Below are 26,156 nucleotides of genomic sequence, written 5' to 3'. Positions count from 1 at the left end.
AAAAAAAAAAAAAAAAAAAAAAAAAAAAACCCTTTGCTCTGTTGTGCCCTTGGAGTGAAGGAATACAGTTGTTCATTCAGCAAATATTTATCGATTATTGTTTACAAGCCAGATAATCTACCAAGTGCCAAGAATGGCTGAGTCCCATCCGGCCTTTGCCCAAGTGAAGTTCACCATCTGGGAGCAGAGGGGGCAGAGGTGGTGCTCTCACCACCCTGATGAAGCTCACAAGGCCTTGATATACAGCATCCAGCCGTGTCCTGACAGGTGTCAGGTTGCTGCCAGGAATGTGTAGGAAGTAAACGATTCAAATTTACAAACATTTAGTCTTTGTTTATAATTGAGAGTAGCTTGAAGGTTGTGCCTATGAGGTCACTTTCTCTAATATGTTGCTCAAATGCAAGAAAATGAGGTACAGGAAGAAATTAAATACGGGCCTGGGAATGCTCAGGCGTGGGTGTGCCACACATAAGGCCACTGGGCACCAGACTGGGAAAAGGTTGAGTATCTCTGTTAAAAAAGAAAAAAATATATTTCCATTAGTTTCTATCTGATGTAAGCTCCCACATGGGGATGAGAGTGGCAGCTCTTTCTGCTGGGCACCGGGACTTCTATCTATACACTGTAACAGGTACTTAGATGAACAGAGTTGGTGACGTCTTCACCAGAAGAGTCGCTTTTACATAAGCCCAGTTCTCAGCTACAGAACCTGGCCATGAGGTCTTGGCTTCTGTCAAATAGGTCACAAAGGTGAAGCAGGTGTTACAAGGTGGATCTGGGATTCAAACCCGGATTTGCTTGACCCTAAAACCTTTGAGTGAAAGAAATGCTTCCAACATTCACCTTAGCAAATCATTGGGAAGCATCTGAAATAAAACCCTGTTTTTAAGGGGTGTGTGATACATTTATGAACCAATTTGATACAACCCAGAACTACCGCAGTGAAATAAGGTGTGCCAAGCAGGTGGCCAGGCCTACCTAAGCGCTAGATGTTTGGCAGATCTCCATCACCAGTTCATATTCTATTTGTTTTCTTGTTCTCACTCTCACTCTTCTTTTTCTCCTTCTTTGGCTTTAACGAGCTACCATTTATTTTTATTCATGAATCTCTGTTATCTTGAGAAGTTCTAACTGGGTTGTGTTTAGTTGTTCTCGACTGGTTAAGCTTGTGCCTGTATCTGCAATCAGCTGGCAAAGCTGGCTGGGGACTGGCTGGTACACGATGACTTAAGTCTGTCGCTGGGAGAGCTTTTGAGTGGGAAAAAACATACAGAAAGACAGCCAGGGTTCAATACTATGTGAGTCATGTTACAGAAGAGCACATGAAAGAAAGGATCTTTGAGGTCTAGGCTCAGAATTCGTTATCACATCTAGTCTATTTCATTCACCAACCCAAGTCATGACGTCAGCTCAGATTTACGGAGTAGAAAAACAGACTCCTAGCTCAATGTTGGTAGAACTGAAAAAAATAACATCTGTAAAGATGTACCAAACGTACTCTCTCCGTTCTCCTAACACACTAACAGAACCATCACAGCTACAACATCCTGCATCCACGCCTGAGCTCAGTCTGCCTGCCTTCTGTTCAATGCCAGTGATTATTCACCGACCCAGGCAGCTGAAGGTTGGTGTCTTCCCACAGGAGAGAAACTCACCTACCATGGTTTTTTTTTTTTCCTAGTAGAGCTTCCAATTTAATCTGTGTACTTGTAAATATTCATATGAAATTATTTTGGATCCAAAAGTTGTGGTTAATAAAGTATCCAACACTCTATCAAGCAACAGCATCACAAGTTCTCCCAAAGTCAACTCCCCCCTCCATGAAAGAACTCTACAAAGTCACACGAAAGCCAAAACCCTGTGGCTTCTGATGCCCGAGAATCAGGTCCAACTCTACCTTCTGTCATGTCATCTCCAACCATGCCATGTGCACTCCTTCCACGTCAAAGTTTCCAATGCCTTTGTTACCCCACCATGAGACTGGAAGTGCTCCTTGGACATGCACTTCCTCAGCACGGAATAGCTGGATGACCCTTTCTTCTCCATCAGGGAAGCCCCATGGACCCTTTATTATTCAGACCATCTCTCTTGTTCCTACAAACATTTCAACAGATATTTACTGGCCTTTGAGGCCCAAGGGATACATGGGGATTCACAACTGATCCAGCCACTTATCCTCGTGAAGTTTACTGCCAATCTGTGTGAAACTGTCCAGCTTCTAAGCTTGCTTTCATTCTATTCCCACCAACTTGTATGTGTGTACATGCATGTATATGGAATTGTGCACATATGTGTGTATATATGTACCTATATGTGTACTTACATACATATATACGTGTGTGTGAGTGCTCACACATATACAATATGGGCAAGGGTACTTCAAAAAGTTCATGGAAAATGTAACGAAAAGATTCATTTATCTGGGTGTGTAACATCCATGAAACCCATGTGGAGTTCTTTTCATAAGACATATTTTCCATGACCTTTCTGAGGACTCCTCGTATGCATGGATCTTGAAAATATACACCCAAAAAACCCTGTCTTTCCATTCCACTTTTCCATGAACTTTCTCCGGTATCCTCAGGCACACAACTGTAATTTAAAGGGAGATATGCAGCAACCAAAGACAGCAACAATGGCGGAGACCCCTCGAACGCACTCATGGTTAAACTTGAACCTCTTGATATCTGGCTGATGCACTGAACCCAGTATCACTTCAGATCCAAATATATGTGTGTGCACATATACATGAACACACCTGCTTTCAGTCCAGTCCGCACTGGACTCTGAGGATTTGTCCATCAATTTTTCCTTTCCATAAGGCTGTGAGCTCCTCACACTCAGGAATCACTCCGCCTTATCCCATGATTAAATCAGCCAGTACTTTCCTTACAGCAGAAATTCAAATCAACATCTGCTGAAATAACAAAAGAAGGACTGGTAAAAGAAACAGTGCTCTTCGAGCGTGTAGTTCCATTTCTCATTTGGCAAAAAAAAAAGACAAAGAAAGAAACCTGAACAACTGGTTGTGAATACATCGCCTTAACATACGGACCAACATGGTTCCCTGGACTTCACGTACAAAAGGGGACTTTTTACATGCTATCGTTTCTGATTTTTAAAAAATGTAATGTTTAAGTTGGTGAAATGTGATACACACACATACACATATATATCAAAAAATATAGATCAAAATTGAAAAGGAAGTTGAGCTCTTGATTCAGACAGATTTGGAATAAAATTCTGGCGTGGTTTAATCTTGGGCAGACTATTTTCATTCATTTCTAGGCCTTATTTCTCTTCCTTATAAAATAGAGCTGTCTGTGAGCTCAGCACAATGGCTCAATGGCTAATTCTCACCTTGTAAGAAACAGAATCCCATCTGAGCACCAGTTCATGTACCAGCTACTCCACTTCCCATCCAGCTCCCTGCTTGTGGCTCGCGGAAACAGTCGAGGGTGGCCCAAAGCCTCGGGACCCTGCACCAACGTGGGAGACCTGGAAGAAGCTCCTGGCTCCTGACTTTAGATCACCTCAGCTCTGGCCACTGCAGCCAATTGGGGAGTGAACCAGTGGATTAAAGATCTGTCTCTCCTTCTCTCCATAAATCTGATCTGCCCTTCCAACAAAAATTTAAATCTTACAAAAAAAAGCTACCCAACACTACCTGGCGAGAACATTTCGGGAAGACATAAAAAGATAACAACATGGCAAGCACAGGGCTTAACACTGACCACGTGCTTCATACGTTTAAGTATTATTTGCTATTAATTTAAATGATACCTGGCAAGTGCATTAGATAAAGGTTTAGAAGTTCCAGTCTAGCCATAATTATATTCAAGAGGTCTGCCACATGGTTGCTGTTTGAAACTGGTTACAGTAAACCTCGCTTCATGCCACGGAGAAACTCAGATGACTTTTTCATCAAAGATTTCAGATGTGTACTGGCTTCAGCCACAGGATTTATCTACGGAAATTAGAGCATTAGCAGCGTCCTAAGCCCTCAGCAATGAAGGCATTGCAAAGCATGATGGCAAACCTACACTGCAAAGACAGTGATGCAAATGGCATCACTGAACTAGTGGAACCTGCTCTTAATGGCCTGAAGACGTTCATTTCCTGAGGTTGGGTCAGTGCACTGAACGTCTTTCTTTTTTTTCCAGCATTAAAATGGAAATGTAAAGGTTAGAACGCTACGGCTAAGAAGGATTTTAAACAATATTTTATGGCATCTGAGAGAAACTCTTTTATCTTTTACATCTTCACTTTTTATTGTCTGGACTTTTATGAGCTGTGCGCTTGAACTAGGATCAAATCCTGGGTGCCACACTCAAAATCATATGGTACATCTGTTTCTCTCACCAGGATTGGGGTACGATTCTGCATACCAAAATCTTCCTCCCACCCCAAAGTCAACGCCCTCACATTTGGTGGAAAAAAACAGAAAACATCCAACTGATCCCTCTCAGAACAAAGACAGTCTTGTCCACGTGCCACGAGGCACAGGGCAGGGTGGTGAAACATCAGAAGCACCTCCGACGTCACATCTCCCACCAGAGCTTCTCCCGTGGGCATTTGGCTTTCAGGACACTCTCCAACGATGCTGAGCCCAAGAGCCTTAGAAGTATCAGAGACAATGCATGGCTCCTGGTATGGAGTTTGAACTCAGTGGGCTCTTGAGGAAATGCTGTCACATCATTTCACAATTCAAGCAAATTCCTTCTAAACTAATTTTTTTTCCCAACCTGGGGATGAGTTTTTCTTTCAGAGTACTGAAGAGCTTTTGAATAAAAACTATTATTGGAAATTAAGGAGACTCAAGAGAGTATGTCCAAAGCGAGAGCTACAATGGTGGGAGTTGTACTCTTTTTTGTGGAATGAAGCAAACTTCACTCGGCAGAAGCAATACTCTTTCAAAGAAAATTGTAAAGTCTTTTTTTTTTTTTTACCAAAAGCTTGCTGAGATCCATCTTGAACTTATGTGTTCCAGCATGGGGCCTGGGCAGAACTGACCCAAACCTTACCATAATGGCTGAGGTGAAATTCGAGAAACAAAATGCTGGGGATACAACTGAGACTGTTGAGAACACTGTAGTTGGCACGAGAGGGCAAATTCCAAAATGTGGTTGGAAATTACACTGAAAAAAAGTATGTTAGGGAGAAACTATGAAAGGCTTTGTACGTCAAGCTAAAAATAAGAGTCTAGAATTAATACTCTAAGGGGCAATTAACAATAGGGGGCCTTTGAGGGTGTCCAGACAGAGCCTTTTCCCAGCAGGAAGGCTGCCTTGCCTCCTTCTGCCTTCCAGCTCACCTGCAGGCAGTGCACTCCCTGCACCCAGTGTCAGCTGCAGCAGTTCCTGGCCAGCTCCCCAAGCCGCCCAGTGGGAACTGGTTTGTCCTGTGGCCAGGTCCACTGACTGCCCTGCTACTACCCTCTACTTTCTGCTGCACAGGGGCATGATTCTGCTAATGCTGTGCGGGAGTTGTGGCTCTTGATAACTTATCCTTACTCCCTTGACGTGGGAGTTCCCAGGGATGCGTAGTGTTGGAGGATGGGTATTTGGTAAAGACTGACTATTTATTTCTGAATTTGTTTTCTACCCAGTTGCTCCTTTTGAAATTAAGAATTCAGAGCCTTTTTAAAAAGATATATACCCTGCTGCCTTTTCAGAACCTAGAATTGGGTTGGGGTTTGTGTGGCAGAAAACAAATAAATGGCTTAACTCTATGCTCAGTTCTAGATCACTAGACCAGAATGAAGGAATAACATACCTGACAGTGATATATATCTATAGAAGATAGAGATATAAAAATTCAGAGGTGGATATTTGGCACAGTGGTTACATCACTGGTAAGGACACCTGCATCCTAACACTGGGGTACCTGGGTTCAATTCCCAGCTCTGGACCATGATTTCAGTTTCCTACTATTGCAGCCTCCGGAGGAGCCCTGGGGAGGCAATGACAAGGCAGTTGGGTCCCTGCCACAAGGGAGACCCAGACTAAGTTCCTGCCTCCTGCTTCGGATCGTTACACACATGTAGGGAGTGGAAACGAGCAGATGGGTGCGTTATCTGCTTTTCAAATAAATCAATGGGTTTTTTTTTTTTAATTTTTTAAGTGGTTAGTCCTAGAGAAGACCATTTCTAGAAGGGCAGTTGTAATGAAGCACGGAGCACCTGGCAGGGCTGTGCGGCCTTGGGAACTCATCTAGTTTAGTCCATCCAGGATCTCCTTGGGTCTAATGGCTCTTCCCTTTGCCACTTCTCTTCATAATGTTCCCTGGGACTCTCCCAAAGACTCCAGGAAAGCGGTAGACTCAGCTTGGAAGACCAGCTCATAGGGAGGAGGCTGTGGTGAGAAGACTAATGGCATGTGAACAGCCAGCAAAAGTGGGAGCTGAAAAAGATCAACCTGACTACCTGTGAAAAGAATTCTATGAGATAAAAAGAAAGAAAGAAAAAGGCTAGAACTGACTTGGAATGGCGCCCCAGCGTGGGGATGCGGGGAGGTGGTTTCTTGCCTGGCAGGGGAGGAGGCGTGTGCACTTTCAGATACATGTCTATTCCAATTCAGGAGACTTGGAAGTATTACTTCAAAAGATTCACGGAAGCAAAGATCAAAAGATCACCCTTTTTCAGTGCAAAACATTTTTAAATATACGTTTCTTTCACAATATGCATTTGCATCTTTGACCATCCCTTGTGTACTCTGAGTATGAATATAAAATATGGGGGCCTCAGTTCCTCTTTGGCTTTCATTGCTATGGATCTTCTTCCTAGGCTATAAGACATGTTTCTGAGATCTTTTTCTTGTTCAAGAAGCAAAGTCCAAGGAAAATTTCAAAACTTGATAACATGGGAAAAATCTTAAACTTATGCAATGCTGGGGGAGAGACTTGCACTTTCAACCTAGACCTGCAGGACAGGAAGGCAGCTGCAGAGCTGTCAAATAAAAACCAGAACAGAACTCTCACTTCCCAACAGGCCACACATAGCACAACACAACACAAGGGTAAGACAGCCTATATCCGAAGGCATACTCTCCCACCTGAAATGAAGCAAGATGTCACTGCCCAGCAGATACACTCAGCCACGACCTTACCCCAGAGCCCTTGGCGGCCATGGATGGAGCTGGTCCTGGAAGAATCAGTCCACAAAGGAGGTGCTCCTCTTCCCACCTCATCCCAGCCATCTCAGTGACCTCCTCTTCCTTTGGCTTTAGGAAGGACACACTGACTCTGTGGCTTGTGGGAATATTAGAGAGCAAACTTCAACATTTGAGACACACCTTCCAACCGACAAGTTTCCTTGCCTACTAGGTGGGGAAGATGCAGAGCTTATGACCAACATGTGCATCAAATGAGATACTTCCACACATAAGGAGATCATAGAATTCTGTGGATACAAAGCATTCCCAGTTTTTTACTTACTTCACTGGCATCCAAATCAATTAGCAATTTATTTCGCTCTCCAGTTTTGATATATTAATTACATTTCAAACTCCTAACATGCAAACTGATAACGAAGTACATCAGGTCATACCCAGTCCTTTTTTTTACCCAAACATGCTTCCAGAATCTTCATTCACATCAAAGTGTAAACATCTGAGAACATTTAAATCTTCAACCAAGAGATAGCTGCCTCGTGTCCCCGTTCCTAAGTTGGGAAGATCCCGGAGGAAGGAAATGTTGGGGGCCATCGCACCTGCCATGCATAAGACTGCCCCCCAGTGGCCATTCGGAGCTTTGTGACTATTCCCAAGTCTGAACTATCAGCCCCATCTGCAACCACTAGAATAGTCACAAAAGTTGGAGACACACCATGAGGAGGAGGGGTCCAGCACTGGTCTCCCAGGCGAGTAGCAATTTAGAGGTTTCCCCCACTGCTGGGCCATTACTGGCGCCTCCCCAGACCCTTAGAACAAAAAGTATACATTAAAAATCATCTGGAACTTTCCAACTATGCCTCTCTCCCTCTGACATCTTCAACACTACAAGATTACTCAAAACTATAAACACAGCATTTTGCTGATGGGGTTGCTCTATTACAGGAACTAAGAAAACAATAGCCCTAATCTCACTCAATCAATTTAAAAGCCCAAAAGCTATAAATGGGGTGGTCACTTGGTACAGCAGATACGTCACTGTTCGGGACACCTGCATTCCATCTTGGGGAACCTCATTCTTAGCTACTCTGCTTCCATCCAGCCTCCTGCTAATACAAACCCTAAGAGGTAATGGGTTGTGGCGCAAGCACTTGGCTCGCTGCCACCATGTGGGAGACCCAGTTTGAGTTCCTGGCTCCTAGCTCCCACTGGCTCAGTGTTAGCTATTGCCAGTATTGGGGTTTAAATCAGCAAACATAAGGTATCTCTCTCTCTCTCTCACTCTCCACACACACACACACTTTCAAAGAAAATGAAAAAAAAGTATCACTTTAATTAAAGCTTCTATTAGTGAAAAATTTTCTACAAACATGGATAGAATAACATCACATAAAATTACTTCATCCTCTGGTGGACACTGAGGCTTTATGTATTTCTGTTTGTCTATAATTTAAATTTTTTTGCTATTTCTTTCCTGCACACCCACTACATGTCACAAGCTGCCATAGATTCTCAAATGTGAGAAACAAGACAGCCCAGTTTTCTATATACACATCCTGAATTATCTCCTTAGAATACATTTCTAGAAGGAAAGATATTAGACAAAGGAGCCCTCAAGTACAGTATCACAATTCCTTGTCCTCTCACAAATAATGACTTTCTAACAGTGCTTGAGCTTAAAATATGGACCATAACTAGCAGGAAGAGAGCCTGAAAGGGAAATTCAAATAGGTAAACTCTGCAGAACATCTCCCAAAAAAGGTAGACAAAAAATTCCAGATCAATCATAAAGTTATCAAGTAACAGGTATGGCCAAGCTCCCAACTGTAGAACCAGACCGACCAAGTTAAAACTTCCCCTGAACAAAATGGAGGAATCAAAGCATTAATCAAAAAAAGATGGAAAATGGAGTAGATGAATCAACCACCTCAGCTTTATGCTTGCAGCGGAAAACTGGACAAGGGGAAACCCTAAGACGGACTATCAGTGGACTCTGCACCAGCCTCATCATACCTGGACTGTTGCTGATGATATGTTGGTGCTTCTAATTGATCGAGGTGACGCTCTGCTGGCTCTGCCTACAAACCTGAGAGGGCCTCCCTAAGAGGCGGTTGAACTTGAACTGGACAAGTGGGATGCTGGACTCTGTATAGTGTAAACTTTTAATTAGGGAATCTCAACGGAACTTGAGCTGTGGTTATGCATCAAGGTGAAGGAATTCATGATGGGGGAAGGGTTTGGGGTGAAGGGGGGGGAATCCCAGTACCTATGAAATTGTGTCATGTAATGCAATGTAATTAATGAATAAATGAATATTTAAAAAAAAAAAAAAAAAAAAAAAAGAGACCAAAAAAAAAAAAAACTTGGTCCTGGTTAAAACTACAGTCCTGGCTTTGCCACCCACTGGGGTGTGACTTTGGGAAAAATATAGGGTTTTTTTTTTCTTCTGCTTCAGTTTCCTCATCTGTGAAACAAGAATAACAGTAGCAGTCGTCTCAAGGACTGCTATGGTGGGCACATGAGTGACGAGCACATGAAGTACTCAGAATAGTGTCTGGCACACACTAGGTACTCATTATGTCATTTTCAAAATAATGTCTAATCTAGCTAACTTGCTATAGAACAACTAGCAACTAAAAGTAAATCTAGTTCTCTGGTTTACAAAAATGACTTGTCGGGCCCGGCGCCGTGGCCTAGCGGCTAAAGTCCTTGCCTTGAACGCCCCGGGATCCCATATGGGCGCCGGTTCTAATCCCGGCAGCTCCACTTCCCATCCAGCTCCCTGCTTGTGGCCTGGGAAAGCAGGAGAGGACGGCCCAGTGCATTGGGACACTGCACCCACGTGTGGGAGACCCGGAAGAGGTTCCAGGTTCCCGGCTTCGGATCGGCGCAGCACCGGCCCGTTGCGGCTCACTTGGGGAGTGAATCATCGGACGGAAGATCTTCCTCTCTGTCTCTCCTCCTCTCTGTATATCTGACTGTAATAAAATGAATAAATCTTTAAAAAAAAATGACTTGTCAGTCCAGAAAAAAAACAACACTATGAAGGAATATCATCAATTAGAATTGGAGCTTAACGACACTTATACTTTTATCTATGTCCTATGGCTTACAAGATAGCCCAGTTCTCTTTGTAAGACTTGAGGGCAGCACCAGGCTCCCCAGTTTTGAACCCCAGAAACATCCTCTGACCCCTTACTCTGAACATGATCCTGTTTCTGCTGATGCCCATCAGTATAAGACTTATAGAAAATTGAAAATATCTTGTTTGTGGGTCTTCTATGTGAAGAAAGGATCTAAATTTAATTGTCCCCATTGGCTTGTAGGAAAGTACCACCATCTGAGAGATTCGGCATTCTGAGTCATGGGAAAAACTTCCCACGGAAGGTAAGTTTTGACAGAAGCTGTTGGGACTCAGTTCTGATGTTCATTCATTTAATAGTGATTAATGACATCAGAGAAAACAAACCAGCAGGCACCCATGTTAAAGACAGAAAGCTATTTTAAACATTTCCCCCTTCTAATTATTTCTTCTTATAACCCTGGAAACCTAAAAATAGTTTTCATCTGTCCATTGGGGACCACTCCAAGTGGATGTGGAGAAGTTTAATTAGATTGCCTCAAGCAAGAATGCTATTCTCCTAGGATTTTAATACTAGTGCTAATTCCAGGACTGCACGCCAACTTACATGCGTGTATGTGGCATCCACTCAAGTGGAGGATATTATTTTCTGCAGAATCCTGACACCAGAGAGGGTGGGAGAAAGACATTTTCAGCTGGCTGCCTGTTTACAAAGAAGTTCTCAGACTCTTAATAATCCAGGAGTCATAAATATACTTAACACATTAACACAGCAACTATTTGATATACTTAGGCCTCAGCTCAAATTAGAAACAACAATACAGGGCCCAGAGTAATTGCCTAGTGGATAAACTCTCACCTTGTATCTGCCAGAATCCCATATGGGTGCCAGTTTGTGTCCTGGATGGCCCACTTCCCTTCCCTCTCCCTGCCTGTGGCCTGAGACAGCAGCAGAGGACAGCCCAAGGCCTTGGGATCCTGCATCTGCGAGGGAAACCCAGAAGAAGCTCCTGGCTCACGCCTTCAGATCAGCTCAGCTCTGGCCATTACAGCCACTTGGGGAGTGAACTAGCAGATGGAAGATCTTTCTGTCTCTCCTTCTCTCTATCCAATGAAAAAAATAAAATAATTCTAGAAATAACAATAGAGTACCTAATACAAATACCTAAAACACTGCATATGCCACTTCCCCAAATGTCAGTTGGGCAGAATTTATAGCAATTTTGGTAACCCACTGTTGGGCAACTCATTAAACTATCTGTTAATCTAGACTGTTGATGTAATTAAGCAATTTCCTGCTAATGAACACGGAAAATGATTCTAACGTTTTGGAATCATCTTTATCTCTTCATACCTGATCACCCATTCATTCATTGAACCAGCCTTCATCAGGACCCAATTAGGAGCACATCAATAGTGAGTAAGGCAGACATGTAATCCATCTTAATAGCGCACAATCTAGCAAACTTTCCAAATAGTGTGTGAGTTATCAATTGCTTGTAATTGTTGAGTTTGGGTATTTGGACATATGCGGCTATTCTGGCTCACCCACAGTCAACCACACACTTAGCATCATTCTATTGCACGCAATTGGCCAGGCAGAACATGTCATACTGTTTTCCTTATTAACAGTGAAATCAACCATCTTCCAAAATATTGGTTGACTGGGGTACAGCTAAGGAGTTATCTGCCATTTAATCTTTGTCAGCAAATAATTTTATATTCTTACGATTTCTCATAATTTTGAGTTTTTTTTTCTTGGGCCATGCTAGAGATTTAACACATACATAATCAATTTGATCTTTCCATTTGTGCTGTGGCCTTCATAACACGTTCAGAGACATCAACATCTCCTAACTTACATATTTTTGTAAATATTGTCTAAGTTTTTCTTCTCATTTAGATCTTGAGCTCACACGGGCTTCTGATACAAGGCAACAGAGAAAGAGGATATAGATCTATGTTCTCCAAATTCAACCAGCTGTCTGAATTTTTTTAAACTTTCCAACTGTTTCTACTGGTGTCACGGAGTTTCATTCAGCAGTCCACAGCATCAAATGGCCGCCAGAGAAATGACCACAAGGCAATAAACAGGTTCCATCAGAAATTATGGGGGGGAGAGCCAAATATTTTCCCTGTTAGAGTACTATTAAGAAAAGTACTTTGTCTCAAGGCTATGGCAAAGGGGCAAAATGCAATTAGCTAAATCAGAGAAATATTTACTCTGAGACAGTGGTCAAGAACAGGAAGAACTAAGAGATAGGCATGACACTAGTGCCAGGTGGGAGCGTAACATTAGTTCCAATTTTTAAAGCTCATACATATTTTTCCTCACGAATATACTTAAATGTTAACGTATTCAAATGTTAACTCCCTGGGCCAAGACAAAATGTCCATGACCTTTGCCTGGGTTACAGCTTTGACAACTTAGCCAAGTTGCCAATTTGAAGAACTGTGCACAGGGAGCTATGATTTCTTGCTTGGCTTGGATTCATCCCTAGGTCTAGGAAATTTAGGTCACTGGCAGACAAATGCTGCCCTGGACCCTGGCAGAAGGACAGGCTGGGGGTGCACCCGGTCCATCAAATAGCCTATGTGTGTCCTATCTCTAAGAGAATCTTTCATCCCTTGTCTTCAGGAACACAAAGGCTCCAAGACTGGGACGTATCTAGTTGACTCCCTACAAAGCTCCTCTATTTCTGAGACAGATGGACAAGACAGGCAGTTGGAAAAGGCCCTGACATCACAGGGTTTCCACTCTAGAATGACGGCTAACAAACAGCTGCAGGCTAAATCTGTCATATCACCTACTTCTCTGTAAGGTTCAAGAGTTACGAATCGCTTTTATATTTTTGAAGGTCAAGACTAATGACAATGACAGACACTGCAAATTTCAGTGCACACACACACACACACACAAGTTCCACTGGGACACAGCCAGTTCCATTTATTTACATACTGCTTATTTGGGTTCTTTTATAATGGAATTGCGGAGGTGCAGGGTTGTGACAGAATCTGTAGGGTCACAAAGCCTGAGATCTGTTCCATCACCCCTTTCTGCAGAGCTTTCCTGTTCTACAAGGCAGCAGACTCAACAGGGAAGCAAGCAATTGGCAAGCAACTCTGAGGTACATTATTGGGGTGAGATGACAACAGGTGTCAAGGAAGGCATCCCCCGAGCGATGCAATTTACACTGAGACGTAAAGGAGGGGCAAAAAGTCATTTAGGACAGAACATGGGGAATGGAGAGAGCAGAAATCTCAACGACGAAGATGCTCAGGCAGAAGAACCAGCAAACCACTACGAGAGTCAGGCAAACACCGATGACAGTGTTATAACACATCCTACAACAGAAGGACTAGGGACTGGTAATGTATTGTAGAGGGTTGAGACACTACTTGTGATGCCAGAATCCCATGTAGGCAGCTGTTCATGTCACAGCTGCTCTGTTTCTGATCCCGTCCCCTGCTAATGTGCCTGGGAATGCAGCAGAGGATGGTCCAGGTGCGTGGGCCCCAACTACCAATGTAGAAGACCCAGAAGAAGCTCCTGACTCAAGACTTTGGTCTGGCCCAGGTTTGGCCAATGCAGCCATTTGGGGAGCAAACCAATAGATGAAACATATCTCTTTCTTTCTTTCTCTCTCTCTCTCTCTCTCAGTAACTCTTCCTTTCAAATAAATAATACAGGTCTTTGAAAACAAAACAAAACAGAAACAAAAACAGGAGGGGGAAGTACTATCAGAACCTGTAAGTTGCTAACTACTCCAGAGGTTAAAGCTAGTTTAAGTGAAGACAGTGGCATGGAAATGCAGGCAGAGGACAGGGCTCAGATTTCTACCAGAGACGGAACCCACAAAACTTGGTGTTAGATTGGATGTAAGAAAAGCAAGTGTCACAGGTAGGGCCAGATTTCCATCTTCAACTAAACTAATGGCACCAATGACAAGACGAAAGGAATAGGGAATGGAACAAGCACAGGAGTTGAGGGAGAAATCAAGAATTTGTCTTTAAGATGTCCACGGAAAGATGTCAAGCAGAGGGTTTGAATTAAGCACCTGGGATTCAGAGGCTAGGGATGGAGATTAGCACTGTGGTACACTCATTTTCCGAGGCTACATGTTTAAAAATGAATGACTGAAGCTCCCGCTCCGGAGCCAGCTGCTTTCCCACCCACAGCCTGTGGGGCTTCCAAGGCTAGCACAGCCAGATGGCCAAAGATGCCCCAGCCCTTCCAGCCTAGCATGCATCCAGCCAGCCACCCAACAAGCAATGACAAGCAGTGTTCCAGTCCTGTTCACTCCTCCACTGCCTACAGTCACTGCCTACAGTGCCTGGGCATGAAGGCATGGCCCAGGTGGGCTTCCAAGAGGCAGGACGAGTTCTCATAACAAGAGGTCGCCGTACGTCCTTATATGGAATTCATGAAAAACCACATCCTTCCTGACTTGAAGCAACCCAAAATCCATGAAAACGGGCCTCGCGCCCTCAGCAAGAGAGTTCAGCTTGGAGACGCCCGGGGAGTTAGGAAGGCTCCACAGACATTCTGGGAGCATCTGGACTCACCTGGGTCACTGTAAACCTGTCCTGAAGTCCCATCAGACCACGCTGGCCATAGCTCCCCATCTTACTGGCAAGCCCTTTGCTGCAAATATGCAAGCATAAAATTACCCTATTTGTACCACCTCCCCCCGACCCATCGTTTTACATTCTTTCAAACTGTGAGAACCTTCCCCAATCAGTTCATGTGGGTGTTTAGCATGTCCCAGGGCCCAATGCAGAACTAAGTCATCAAATATGTCCCTTCCCCATCCGTGCCATTAAATAAAGACGTCCAAACACCAGTGCCATCCAGTGGTCCTCGTGACAAATTTCAAGGTTGTGTGCTGCCCTGGAAATGCCACTAGCTCAGGTCTACCAAGTGGGTTTCATGTGCTGGCTTTTCTACCAAGTGACTGGGACACGGCAGCTTCTCCCTTAGGATCAGGTCCCTCATCTGGCACAAGCAGCTCTGGTTCTGTATCAGAAGTCATTTGACATGCACTTCAAGGTGCTGTGCTGGGCACAAGGGCACACACACTGGCAGACAGGTCTCTGCTCTCACGGTGACTGGAGTCAATGTTCAGTTCTGGCCCAGAGACTGGGCTGCACCTGGTAGGTTCACAGGGGAACACAGCTCCTGGATGACCTCCTCTTACCTAGCCAGCAATCCTTGGAAAGAGGCACTTAAACTAGCACATTTTTACATGTAAGAAAACTAAGATTATCAGGAGATCCTATCCATGGCAATTACTAAACAGAGCAGACACTCGAGCCCAAGGAAGCTGAATTCTGGTGTCTTTGCTCTTCAACCTCAGAGGGGCCTCCAAGTCCGATGTGGCTTCCCACAGAGGGTACGAGCTCTGACTCCGATGCCAACATCCATCAGGCGCATGCCTGGATAGCTCTGTGCTTTCTGTCTCTCAGCCTCTCTGAGCCTCGGCGTTCCCCAAACGGCTCTGGATGCCCGATGTGGGAGCACTCTAGGAGGCCATGAAAGCGCATCCTCTCATTCCAGGTGGGGAAGACATGTGCATGGATTTGTTCCAAGGCTTTCTGAAGGTGAGTGCGAAAGCCACCCCGGGGCCCCGCAGGCTCGCTCTTTCCCTCCTTGCTTCTCAGATTTTCTGCTTTTCATGAGAGAGGAGTTCAGATCAAGGAACCCACTAAAACCAGGTCCCGCAGGCAGAAAATGGCAGAATGAGAACTTGCACCACTTATTACTGAGGCAATGTAGAAATGGGTTGAGAACACGGGTTTCGGGGTCAGTAAGGCATTGGGTTTGGACCCCCTCCACTGTGACCTTCAGCAGCTGACCTGCGAACTGAGAAAACGTCATCACCATGGTGTCCTGACCAGGCCCTTGCAGCTACAGGACATCAGCCAACACACAGTCTTCGGCACACTGCTCAGACAACAAAGAACCCTTCACAGATGGGAAGCCCTGGCAAAAAGAAAATTATGGAATACACTGTGTACTATTAGGTGTGCTTACGAAGCACTGACTTTTTTTTTCTCACTTACCACAGTCTAACCATCCAACTTTTCAGAGTATCCTCCGTAAGCCCTTCCAAAGGCTCATCTGTTCATGGAGAAACCTGGGATCCAAACCTGTGCAGACCAGTTCAGGAGCCAGACTCTTCCCAACACAGCTGCACTCCTTCCTGCACCTGCTCCCCGGCCTGCGGTCTCTGCCTGGGAGGGTACGGTCAGCACTCCTCCTACCTTACAGCGATGGTTCTCTTCTCAGCAAAGCCACGAGGATGAGCAGGCACGGAAATCACAGACGGCAAGACCGTCCTGTGTAGGGTGGCCAGGGCCCTGATCGATCCAACGGCCCAGAGGGCAGCGTGAGCAGGCCGGGATCCACGCCCTCACCATCCAGCTTCAGGCACACGAGCGCTTGTTGGGGTGGGTTTTGTGCTGCCTGGGGAAAGCAAAGCCTTGTGCAGACCTCACAGCAGCAGGTTTCCCCAGCCTGGAGGGCAGTGCCCAACTGACTGCCAGCCTGGCAGGGAGCAGTGCTGGGAAAGGTTGGCCCTCTTCACCATAAGTGACTCCTGGACTGCCACAAAGCCACAACAGCAGCCTCACTTAGAGCTAACGGGCTTCTCTGCACACCGTGCACTGCTGTCTTCTCTCCCCAGTTCATCTATGCCCCAGCATAGGATGCACGGCTGCTCCTCCTCAGCCTGACCTCAGGCCCATCCCCAGGGGCTGGTGGTCCCCCCCAATGCTGCAGAGAAACAACCCAGCAGAGAGCTGCAGGCGGTTCTTCCAGTGAAAACACATTTGCATCACGTCTTCCCCAAATGGAAGAAAGGGATCTAAACTTTTCTGACCTTACAAGGTAGTTGGAAAAAGTTTGTAGAGGGGGCCTGGCACGATAGCATAGTGGTTAAATATGGGCACCGGTTCTAATCCCGGTGGCCCCGCTTCCCATCCAGCTCCCTGCTTGTGGCCTGGGAAAGCAGTCAAGGGCAGCCCAAATACTTGGGACCCCGCACCCGCGTGGGAGACCTGGCGTGAGCCCCTGGCTTCGGGTCAGCTCAGCTCTGACCGTTGCGGCCACTTGGGGAGTGAACCAGCAGATGGAGGGTCTTTCTCTCTGTCTCTCCTCTCTTTCCCTCTGTCTCTCCTCTCTTTCTCTCTTTCTCTCTGTGGATTTGACTTTCCAATGAACATGGACAAATATTTTTTAAGAAGTTCAAGGAAAATGAAATTAAAAGATAAGTTTATGTGGAGACGAAATTTTTCTAAATTCATGGAAAATGTGTATCATGGATAAACTCTACATGGATCTCAACATTTGTGGCAGCCAAATACATTTATCTTTTAATTCTATTTTCCAAAACTGTTTTTGAGGTACCCTCTTCTCTCTCCTGTCTGGTTTCATTTCCATGAGTGAAGGGTCATCCGCCTGGATACTGTTTTTCTCCCTGGGTTCTTCTCACACACACATGCTCACAACTCCAACTTCACCAACATGCACCACGCGCGAGCGTAACTCCCAAGGCCCTCTGTCTACGACACACAGACGAGCAGGGACCCTGGAGGTCATCTAAACGGCATGGGACTTTGAACAAGACAAGCCCCAGGGGGGTGGCCAACATTAAGATGTACTATTCCCCCCGGCGTTATCTGAAATGCTCAGATGGCATCGACAACCTTCTGTCAGGTGAGGAACTGACCATGATCAGGCCTCCAACTCGACAAGTAGGTCCCTGCGGCTGTGTAACAGCCCCCTCTGCTAACAGTGATACTCCCTTTATGGGAAGGAGAGGACTTTCACACAGAGTTGGAGTAACTTATAAGGTCCCAGAAAGCAGTATGCTGTAGACCCAGGAGCTGAGTCCAGACTGCCTGCAGAATCCCTGCTCTCAGACACTCAGCGCCTCCTCTTAGATCACCCACAAAGATAAAGCGACAGACACATCCATGAGACGCAGACACGCGGCCTAGCATCCAGCCTGCGACCTCAGCAATAAAAGCGCACTGATTTTCAAGGCCAGAGTCAGCTGGTCTTGTCTACTCGCTGCACTGATGGCCAGTGCATTTCCCAGTCTCCCCATTTTCCAGACTGCTTCCTTTCCTCTCCCACCAGTCTCTTCCAGGCCTTTTGGCACACGTGCATACATGTACACACACACACACACACACACACACACACACACGTCTGCATCACTCTTTCTCACTTTTCAGACTGAACTTTGGGGGTCCACGTTGTGATGCAGTGGGTTAAACCGCATCCTGCAACGCTGACATCCCACGTGAGTACCGGTTCCAATCCCAGCTGCTCCACTTCTGATCCAGCTCCCAGCTGATATGCCTGGGAAGGCAACAGATGGCGGCTCAGGAGCTTGGGTCCTTGCCACCCACATGGGAGGCCTGGATGGAGTTCCTAGCTCCTGGCTCTGAGGACAGAACCAGCAGACAGAAGATCTGTCTCTCTCCATCTATATAACTTTGACTTTCAAATAAATAAATAACTATTTTTCCACTTCCACCTCCCAGCAGCCTTGGCCATCTAAATCTGGTACGTCTCTGCATGCACAAAGACCATGTTCTTCCTATCTGGAAGGAATCGGGAATACACTGCACCTGTCCAGAGGGCCACCTCCAAGAGCACAGACGGGAGCCCTGCAGCTGCCATGCGACAGCAGGTCAGTACATTCTCAAGGACAGCAGTTTAGGGGGTATGTGAGATTCCAGCTGCCCAGGAGGGACTGAGGCATGGGACTCACGTCTTCTATCTGTTCCTCCACTGTGCTTTGTTCCTGCTCACCTCTGGGCCATTCTTTACCCGCGTCCTAACCACTCTTTAATGACCTGCTTTTATATGTAAATCTTGTCTCTTATTCCCAAACTTGAGTCAGGTGACCTTGTTTTAAGCTCTCAGAACTCCACACGCTTTCCCAAAATGTGGAATAAGGGTCTCTGGAAGGTCTGCTAAGCCCCTTGAAGGGAATACACACCACTGGATCTACTCTCTTGTCACTAATCGCTGCAGAAACACACATCTAATCATAGCCGGTACCCAGTCAGTCCTCTGAAAATGAGAGTATCCAAACGCTAGGTCAGATGTGAGGAGCCGTGTGCACCTCTGGCAAATCCCATCCTGCTCCCCGTACACGCCTGTCCCCAACCTGCACCCCCACCCTTGAGCTCTCAGCATTACATACCCTTCTTGGAAAGAATATGTGGAAGGTTTTTTTTTTTCTTTTGGGAGAAAGAGAAGGAGAAATACCAGGGGCAACCCCTTTCTCTCCTGGAACAAGGAGAAGCCATTGAGCCCAATGTTCCACTAAGCTTGGCTCTGCATTTTTCCTATTTCTCACAAACACATCTGGAAAACATTAGAAAGGGGTCAGACTGGGTTTGGAAAATGTTTGGGTAGCGCTGGACATGGGAGGTGGGGCTAGAAACCTGTGGAGAAGAGCATGACCCCTGCTAGGAGTTCATGGTTATGGCCGGACTGCGGTTTCCACTCTTGCCCTGCCTGTCTGGACCTCTGGCTCTGCCCTCATTTCTTGGAGACCCTGTTCCAGACCTGCTTTGGTGAGCAGAGCCCCCTCCCCATCTCCCAGTTAGCCCTTTCCTGTGGCCTCTCTTGACCCACACCACAAACTCAACCCAGGCCCTGCTCCTCAGATAATAACGGTAATAAAAGTAATAGGAATCCATAAATCAGTATTTCCAATCTCTGGAGCCCTCCTGCAGCAGGTGAGGAACTGAAACACGTTCTCTCACTGGCCCCTTGCATCAACCCTCAGATTTTAAATACTCAGGTTCCCATTTCACAGACAAGAAAACTGAGGAGCTAAAAGGTGACTTGATTTCCCCATGGTCATTAAGGCGAAACTCAAAAGGTATAATGATCTGACTCCAAAGTTGCCTGGACAGCCTCTCCACTACCCCGAGCATTCCAGGAGGAGAAAACAATGTGTCCTGAAGCCAATTCCTTCTCTCCCAACTGAGCAAGGCCTGGAAGTTTGAGATGGGAGAAAGGCTCCTCTCCATGGCACCTGGCTACCCGTGATGATGAGCTGCTACTCGGTAAAATCGAGTTTTCTCTCCCTTTCAGCTGGACTCCCCAATCCAATCTAGTTTCCAAATTAAATTTCCAACATTCTCCCTGTGTGTTAACATGATTTGTTGAGAAGCTACAACAAAATCAAAAACGCATTTCCTTAGCCCAGCCTAGTCCCTAGAAGACAGAAGTCTTTCAGAATTAGAAAAAAGTCAATGTAAAAAAAAGAAAGAAAGAAAAGTAAACTTCTTTTGCTGAGAAACGCCATGTTAATGTTCAACTTTCAGCGCGCAGCAGAGACCAGCCCAGCCCACAAGCTCAGCAGAGCAGAGAGGAAAGAGGCCGGCCGAGGGGCCCTCCTGCCCAGCCTAGAGTCCGAAGAGAGGGCAGCCAGGGTCCTCTCCCAGGCGGCAGTCAAGGGGACAAACCAGAAACTCAGGGTCAAGCCAGCCAACCTCACACAACTGCTCTCTGGGTCAGAACTTGGGGTGCCCCATCAGGCAAAATGGAACCACCAGGGACTGCTGGTACATGGCCAGCCCCAGCTGTGACACCCTGTGTGCAATCCATCCTGAGCGAAAGGACTCAGAATAAGAACACCACGAACTGCCTCAATCATGGGTCCCATGTTGAAATGATACATATCTTTGATATTTTGGGTTAAATAAGATGCATTATCACCATCACCTCGCCTCTTTTTTGTGTGTGTGCTGTGGTTACCACGCTACTGGAAACTTTAATAACCCACATGGCTGGCATTATCTTTTCACTTGACAGCCCTGCTCTGGTGCAGGTCACGGCCACCCCAGAGGCCAGCCCAGGACAAAGCCACACCTAGACTTGCTTCCTCCCACCCCTCACGCCCAGCCAGCACAGTTGCCAACCCCACTTTCCTTCTCTTTGAAGCCTGCGCCTCCCTTGCTCCAGAGTTCTGAGAAAGGCTTTCCAATCCAGGTCACCCGAGCCACCCTCCCCAGGCCACCCTGGTAGATTCACTGGCCCCTGTCCCAACTTCAGGAAGGGCACCCCGGGAGCAGTCTCCATCCTTTCATGCCTTCCTGCTTCCTGGCACTCAGGACCTCAGAGAGACAACCACCGCTCCCCGGCGGCCCCCACTCTTACCGATCTTTGCTCTCAGAAGTCTGCGTGTAATTGTTCCTTCCCCTCCTCTTTAATGAGCTCCTGGCTCCCCGGGGTGCAGGAAACATGGGCCCAGACTTGCCCCTCTGTCTGGAGCCAGGTGCTGCCTGGCCACACCCTCCTCACCCTGGTGCTAATGCCCAACAGGTGTGGGCCCAGGAGCCTAGCCTCTGAGCCCCAAGCTACACACCTGTCAGGCATCGACACTGGGCAGAACCGCAGGGAGGGCATGGTCCGTCCCCACGTCTGCAGGTTCATCCTAGTGCCCACCCCCCTGCAGGCTCTTCCAGAATGTGGGCCCTGCCTTCTCCGGAAGCCCTCTCCACATACAGCACTTCTGTCCCCACCAGCCCGCCACGGCCCCGCTGTTGCTCTTAGGAACTCCAGGAGCACTTGCCATGGCCAAAAGGCAGTTGCTCCCCCCGCCCTATTTGGTACTCATCCCACATTTTCACCACTCCCACGTGATGAAAATCATTTCTGATTCAAGGGGAAGAAACTGAAGAAGTGCCAAACGACAGAGGAACTGATTCTGCGTCAGCCAGAGCCAGGCTGTGTTGACTCGGCTTGGAGTCCTTCGACTACGAGAACAGCGTTCCGCTCATTCTCGGACTCCGGGCCCACGTCTCTGCGATGGCTGTGAGGGAGCAGAGAGGGAGGCCGAAGGGAGGCGTTGAAAACACACGTTCAGCATGCTGTGTCCCCCTCAAAACTCATGTGCTCAGGGCCTAAGGACTCATGGAACAAGTGCTGAAGTCATGAGAGCCGGCCACTCCTGGGGCATCCCTGTTCTCACTGGGGTACAGGAAAGTGTGTTCATTTTCTCCTGCTTTTCTCCTTCCCCCTGGCCACCCCCAGGTGAAGACACTGTGAGACGGCAGCTGTCTGCAGGCCAGCAAGAGGGCTTGCAGGGGAAAGTGCCCATCGTGCTGGCTCCGTGGGCTCAGGCCTGTGAAAAGGTCCACGTGTATGGTGTGTGCCACTCTGTCAGTGGCTTTTTGGTTACAGCGGCCCGGCCAGACTAATGGGTTACACTCTTCTTGCTTCTGGTTTAGAAAAGCCTAGAAAGTGAGAACAGGCGCTTTCCCAACTGGGCTGTTATCACCAACAGTGTGCCTTCGTGTGGATGCCTGGATGATGATGGCAGAAAACTATCATGACATCACCTCTCGTGGACCCTTTCACCAAGAATCAACGGATTTGGGGCTGTGTGAGAGAAACAGAGCCCAGGGGCCTGGTACCGTAACGCTGACCAGATAGTGTGTGCCAGCTGAAGCCCTCATATCTCAGAGTCCAGACCAGGCTTTAGAAAACCACCACCCCAGCAAAATTCTTCTTCCTAATTCCAGAAAGGAACAGCTTACGTTGTAGAAGAGTGTACTTAAAGAAAAAAAAATTGTCCTCCTGTCCAGGACCTCCACTATTCTGTGTATTCTGCGATCGGTGCTGCCACCCTGTAAAGGCCCTTAGAAAGGGGCACAACCGCTCGCATTCTTAGTACCACTGAACTCACATTACATAGGCTCTTCCATGGCCTGCATTCCCCCTCAGTATTAGAGCTGTTTTCCCATGTCATTAAAATTCTTTATAAACCGCACTTTAAGGGCAGAATAATGCTGTATCATCTGGGTGCACCATAAGGGTTTCCCTATTGTCAGACATGTAGGTTGTTTCAAATATTGCACTGCCATCAATAATACTGCAATCACCATGTCACTACATAAATTTTTATTCGCCTACCTAGGCCTAATGACTTCCTTATGATGGGGGCCAAGAAACACGGTTATTGGGATTGACTTTGTGAGCCGTTCACGATCCACCCGGATGGGTCTGTGTCTGAACACGTTCACCTCCCTACAGGCTCACAAGGACCGAGTCCTGTCACTTCTCCACCTTCTGATAATGTAGAAGACGTTGTGTTGCATCTTACTATCTGGGAGGAATAATTGTCACATGAATTTTGGTCATCTGTCTTTGGGGAAAAAAAAAAGTAGGAGAAAAGCTACATGAATTTAACACGGGTAAGCTTTAGCTATCTGATTAAGCAATGCAAAGCTATTCCACTGAGCATTATTTGTGACACTACCTCGGAGCAAACAAAGCTGAGCTTTGAACAATCAGCTTCGTAGAATAGGTCGGAGCAACAGAAACAGGTCCCTCTTTTCAGTGGTTTCGTGTCACCTGCTGTATTTGTTCTCTCGCCCTGTGAAGTCGTGTCATTCCTAGTTCTGTAGATAAGGAAGCTGAGAGAGGATTTGTCATTGATCTTGATCACATTCAAGTAGTAGTTGGTAATGCCAGGATTTGAGTCTAAGTCGGCTCCAGGTCAAACCCCCAGGCCGCAGTGGAGTGGAGGAAGGAAAACACAGGTGACTGGCTGAGGGTCAGCGCCCCCCAAAAAAACTTCACTTTACTGAATCCTTTACAACTTTTTTTCATTAACCAAAGAATCAGAGGGAAAAAAAACCCTCACACAGCAATCACCTACCTTGTCATTGCCTGAAAGCCCAAATGAATCACAAATAATCCTGAACATTTTTTATGCACCCAATTTCTAAAGTCCCTGAAAATTAAATGTGAGAATTTCCAACAAAAGACGAATGTGCTGCAGAATTCTATTCACACTTAAAAACAAAACAATCCGTATTTTAGGGTTGTGTAAGTGGTTTATGACATTGTCGGTTGCCATAAGACACGGATACACCAAAACATAATAAATATTGGCACACAGAAAATGAAGTTCCTGAAACAATTAGATATAGTCAGTCTAGCACTATAGCCAAGTCCTATCCAAAAGATGGAATCTAGAGTTAGGAAAAGCAATTTATTGGCCATGAACGCGAATGGGAGGGATTCCTTAGCAGCAACCCAACTGATGGAGGGAACAGGAAGTTGCTGACACTCATTTTAGTAATTTTTACCAACTTTTAAAAAGTTGGTTAAAAATAAGTTGGGTCTGGCATGATAGCTTCGCAGCTAAAGTCCTCACCTTGCACGTGCTGGAATCCCATATGGGCACCGGTTCTAATCCCGGTGGCCTTTCTTTCATCCAGCTCCCTGCTTGTGGCCTGGGAAAGCAGTCGAGGACAGCCCAAAGCCTTGGGACCCTGCACCCATGTGGGAGACCTGGAGGAAGTTCCTGGCTCCTGGCTTCAGACTGGCTCAGCACTTGCCATTGTGGTCACTTGGGGAGTGAACCAGCAGACAGAAGATCTTCCTGTCTCTTTTCCTCTCTGTATATCTGACTTTGCAATAAAAAACAAATAAATCTTTTTAAAAAGTAAGTTCATCTCTCTTCTCCTGCTAAAATAGGAAATAGCAGGCTTTCAGGAATCCCCAAGAGCCTGTGTGTGTGTGCGGGTATGTGTGCATACTTAGATATACATGTGTGTGACATATACACATTCTAGGCTACAAAATGTTAACAAGTGGACCTCGTTAGCAAACACCTTGCCCTTCAGGCTCATCTTGTCCCTCCCTTAGGAATAACCCATCTGCCTACACTTTTCTTTCTTCCTTCTCTCCGTCCTTCAACTTCCTTACTATGAATTACAAACGGAGATGTTATCATTACAGTATAAAACCCAAAATCTTGCACACAATTTCAAAGTCCTCGTGTTCTTCAGTGGGCCTTCCCAGTGGCCACCACTGTCCTCATACTTGCCCACCAACTGCATCAATCACCTGTTAGACACTGATGGGCTCACGCCACCACAGGTCTTTGTATATGCTGTTTCTTTGGCCTGATATGTTGTCCCCCAACTTTACTCCTCCAACTCGACCTTTGCCAGGGAAACTTGTATTTATATCTCAAGTCTCCACATTCACGTCATTTTCTGGTTCTTTGGGGAAACCTTCTCTGGATCAAGTTCCCCATTGTAAATTCTCAGGCTCTAAGCCCTTTTCCTGAGCAACCAACTATACTTTCACAAATCCTTTTATCATCATTTAAAACATCTCTTTCTCCAATAATCTGGTTAATCTCCTAAAAACTAAGAACACATTCACATGGACTCCTCTCTGACTCCTCAATGTCAAGTACAGGCTTTGGAGATGGTTTTATGAGTAAATGGGATGGGTGAATAATGAGTCGTCCACTTCATGCCCAGGAAAACTCAGACGGCTGAGGACTGGGTTGGGGGTGAGGGAGGGAGGCTGTGCCCAGGGAGAGGCAATGCTTGGCATTTCCACGAGGATCCCTTCTCCTTGAATTCCTCCCTCTCCCATAAGCATGACCCTGAAACCTGGGGACATGAAATTCGCAATTAACCACTTCATGGCGTGGAGTGGAAGCTGAGGAGCAACTGAAGGCATTTTTGACGAAATAAAAACAGGACCATCCTGTTAACTCACTAACAGAACTGATGAAGGCCGCCCTGCAGGTGCGATGGAAAAGCATGCAGATGACACAGCCTGAGAGATCACATACTGGCAAATGAGGTAAAAACTCCAAATGAGCTTTACTGGCACCAAACAGTCTATTTTAGGGGATTAAACAGCTGACTAAGCACATAGGCATGAAGAAGAGGGTTTGGAATTAAAAGCCATATATGAACCTGACATTTTCTTTTTAAGATTTATTTTTATTACAAAGTCAGATATACACAGAGGAGGAAAGACAGAGAGGAAGATCTTCTGTACGGTGATTCACTCCCCAAGTGAGCGCAACGGCTGGTGCTACGCCAATCCGAAGCCAGGAGCCAGGAACTTCCTCCAGGTCTTCCACGTGGGTGCAGGGTCCCAAGGTTTTGGGTCA

This window comes from Ochotona princeps, chromosome 21, assembly GCF_030435755.1.
Source record: "Ochotona princeps isolate mOchPri1 chromosome 21, mOchPri1.hap1, whole genome shotgun sequence".
Taxonomy (NCBI): Eukaryota; Metazoa; Chordata; class Mammalia; order Lagomorpha; family Ochotonidae; genus Ochotona; species Ochotona princeps.
This window is presented reverse-complemented; position numbering follows the sequence as displayed.